This window comes from Suncus etruscus, chromosome 1 (genome assembly GCF_024139225.1).
Source record: "Suncus etruscus isolate mSunEtr1 chromosome 1, mSunEtr1.pri.cur, whole genome shotgun sequence".
NCBI lineage: Eukaryota > Metazoa > Chordata > Mammalia > Eulipotyphla > Soricidae > Suncus > Suncus etruscus.
The window spans coordinates 86331607-86335522 of record NC_064848.1 but is presented as its reverse complement, the minus strand read 5'-3'; the positions used below and the strand labels follow the sequence as shown (position 1 = coordinate 86335522).

The following is a 3916-nucleotide window of genomic DNA, read 5'->3' as shown; positions in this document are numbered from 1 at the left end:
GAATAATTTGGGCCCGGAGAGATAGCATGGAGGTAAGGCCGTTTGCCTTGCATGCAGAAGGCCAGTAGTCTTGAATCCTGGCATCCCATATGGTCCCCTGAGCCTGCCAGGAGCGATTTCTGAGTGTAGAGCCAGGAGTAAACTCCTGAGCGCTTCTGGGAGTGACCCCAAAATCCAAAAAAAAAAATTTATTTTTATCTCCTCATAGTATGACTTAGCTATTATAGATTTTTGATTTTGTCATCAGGATGTATATTCCTTCTCAATGTTCTTGCCACCGATATTTCTATATATTTCTGGGGAGTATTCATTTTATATGATTTGGTGAACACATTTCTGTTATTAGAAGCCACATGTGCTATTTTATTTAGCTCTCTGGAGTCCATGTGTCTTACTGTCTCAGGTTCTGCCAAGTAGCTACACACCCAATGTATTCATGGGCATATGTCCTCCATCCTTTACAACTTAGTAAATATTGAGCTATATAATCGTTGACAAGAAAGCAACTTAAAGCTTGATATAAGAGTAAAAAAAAAAAGAAACAAATAATAGTATAGAACACGCATTCTTCTATTCTTGAGCAATCCCTATTCCATACTACACAAGCCCAAAATATATATGTTTATTGGCAAACTGTGAAATGGAGCATGGATTGTATCCATGCATCTTTTGTTTGTATTTATTCTTGCTTGCAACTTTTTATATATTGATTTATTTAAAAAATTTAAAAAAAAAACCTCTTATTTGGAACCACACCCAATGATGCTCATAGGGTTCCTGACTCTGGACTGGAGTTGCTCTGGTCGGTTCTCAAGGGAAAATGAGGAGCTTTTGAAATTAAGTACAAATCAGTTTTTGAATTTATAAACTGAGTAAGCCAAATGGTGCTAGAATATCTTGCATCCTGGGAAATGTTTGAGGATAAGTTAATTGTAGCATGAGGTTTTCACATATTCTAAGCTCCTGGATAATATAAAGCAGGGATTTTACAGAACTTGCAGCAAAAATCACTACTGCCATAACCATACACTTATAAACTCTTGAAGGAATTATCGGGAAAAAGGGAAACTCATCTAAGAATGCAGTAGGCACTTAAAGAGATCTTGAAAGAAGTCTTTTAGAGAAAAGAATTTGAAGAGGACAGACAGAATGCTAAGAATAATTCAATTGGATGCACTTTAACTAAACAAAGCCCTGAAGTAGCTAATTTGGTCCCAGTTTACTCAACGTTTTTATGAATTTAAGCCAGAACTGTTAGTCTGAATTATGCCAGAAGTGAAAGCATTCATGTGACTTTTCTTGCAGAGATTCATGGTTTAATGTAAAAATATCATTGTAGGATAGTCATTTTTGAATATATACTTCAAAATGATTTCTTTTCTCAAAGTACCAGCCACCAAGTAAGAATAAAAAGCTTTGATGTGACATATGTATGACTAGGGGGACAGGTTAGAGATACACTTCTATGATCTGTTTCAGAAATAACAATTAGCATCTTTTGGGAAAATTAAGCAATGTCTAAATTTTAAAGTTGGACTTTTGAAGTTAGGTGGGTTAATTAACTTCTTGAGTTTACCTCAAAGAGGCAAGTTCACCACTTTCATCTCCCAGGTATTCCTTCTGTGTTGTACAAGCCACCCCCCACCAGAGTATATGTGAATTTGGCTTTGAGTATATGAATAGGGACTTCTCTGGCAAGGCTCTACTGCGTTTCTGATTTTTCTCTTACCCTTTTCAATATCCAGAATTTGAAAGCCAAATTATCATCATAGTATATCCCTATTATGGCTGCTCCTAATAGTGACAATACATTAGTTATCAGTGACAAAGAATGTTCTTTGTGTGTTGAGTGAACCATAATGCCTCACATCATAGGCTGTGAGCATGTTTTCTGTTACTTTTGAGTTAAGAGTAAATTTTTATTTGGTATCAACTTGACTTGTTCTATGTGCAGCATAGAGATGCAAAGTGTACAGCATTGAAATCAGAATTGAGATGTCAAATGTGGGTGCTTTTTAGACAATAAATGTTTCCCTGGGGAAAACTATATTATTATGTTTAAGCCTTTGATATTGCCTTGTTCTTTACCTTAAACACTTATGGTAGGTTTAGCTAGAAAGGAAGAAACCAGATAACATAATCATTATTTGTGAGTTCCGCATAATTCTAAAATATTAACTTAATTTTATTGGTCCAGACTTGAAAATTCTCCAAGAAATGTTTGTTTTTTGTTTTTTTTTTGTGCCACACCCATTTGATACTCAGGAGTTACTCCTGGCTAAGCGCTCAGAAATTGCCCCTGGCTTGTGGGGAACCATATGGGACGCCGTGGGATCGAACCAGGGTCCTTCTTTGGCTAGCGCTTGCAAGGCAGACACCTTACTTCTAGCACCATCTTGCCGGCCCCTACTGCTTCACATCTACATTAACATTTGGTGTCAATGTTATGGATTTGAGCCACTGTAATTAGGTCTGTATAAGAAAGTCATCATTGTAATCTGCCATTCCCTCAATGGCATATGATGTGGTTTTTACAAAATTTTTATTTAAGTACAGTAGTTACAAAAATCTTGATCATTGAGTTTTTATCATGGAATGTACACCTCCCTTCACCAGTGCACTTTTCCTGCCACCAACGTCCCCAGTGTCCCTCCTCCACACCCCCATCCTGCCTGCTGCTAGGGTAGACATTTACTTCTCTCCCTTCTTTTTTACACTGTAGTTTTCACTATTGTTAATGAATGTCACTTTATCCCCCTTTTAGCACCCAGTTCTTGTCCAGAGTGTCATAATGGATCCCTCTCTACCCTAACTATACTCACCGCTCTTTGTGGAAAGCTTCCTACCATAACTGGTCTTCCTGGCCTCATCCCTATTGTCTCTGGATATTATTATCATATTATGTCATTATTATTATTATATACTAATATATACTTATTATATTGTATTTATATCTATATCTCATTATATGTTAATACTATAATGATATTATTATTGTATCTAGATAATATTAACATACTATCTATTTTTTTCCCTACTATCCCACAAATAAGTGAAATTATTCTTTGTCTATCCCTCTCCCCTCAGACCTCATTTCACTCAGAATAATAATCTCCATATCCAAACTATATATAAGCAAATTTTATTATTTCATTTTTCCTAACAGCTGCATAATATTCATTGTGTAGATGTACCACAGTTGCCTTAGCCACTCATCTGTGTCAGGCACTTGAGTTGTTTCCCAGATTTTAGCTATTGTAAATAGTGACTGCAATGAACAGAGGAATGCAGAGGGCTTTTCTGCATGTGTTTTTTTGGGTTCCTAGGATATATCCCTAGATGTGATATTGCTGGATCATATGAAAGTTCAATTTTCTACGGTGGTTTTTTTTTTATAGAAATATACATTTGTTTTTCAAAAAGTTGTACAAATCTATATTCTCACCAGCAGTGAATGAGAGTCCTTTTCTCCCCTCATCTGAAATCTGTGCCAGCACTGGGTTGTTCTTGTTCTTTGTGACATGTGATGTTTTTTATTATAAAGGCAAAACTTTACATAAATAGTTATACAGTATATCTGTAGTATTAAGATTTCCAAGGGGAAATAAGGACAGTAAGAGCCACCCCCTTCCAGAATGCAATAATCTGGGATAAATATTGGAAATATGCCGACTGTGGGGGTATCAGAGATGCAACATGCATGAAAGTGACACACAAGGGAGAAAGGGGCTGTTTAGGCTGGAGATCTGGGACCTATTCTTATTGGGAGTCTGAAGCAGCTAGTAAAGCCAGTGAATAAAATCCACTATGAAAAAGATAAGCAGAAATTACTCCTTTTTGGGGGGGAGCTATCCCAGCAACCAATCAGGGGTCACTCCTGGCTCTGCATTCAGAAATTACTGCTGGCAGGCTTGGG

The 3916-nt window shown here is 36.7% G+C and overlaps 1 pseudogene; it reads left to right on the top strand.

The window, feature by feature from the left end:
- LOC126011561 (peroxisome biogenesis factor 2-like) overlaps window positions 1-2019 on the top strand; it is a 5980-nt pseudogene extending 3961 nt beyond the window's left edge.
- Window positions 2020-3916: the final 1897 nt, after the last annotated feature.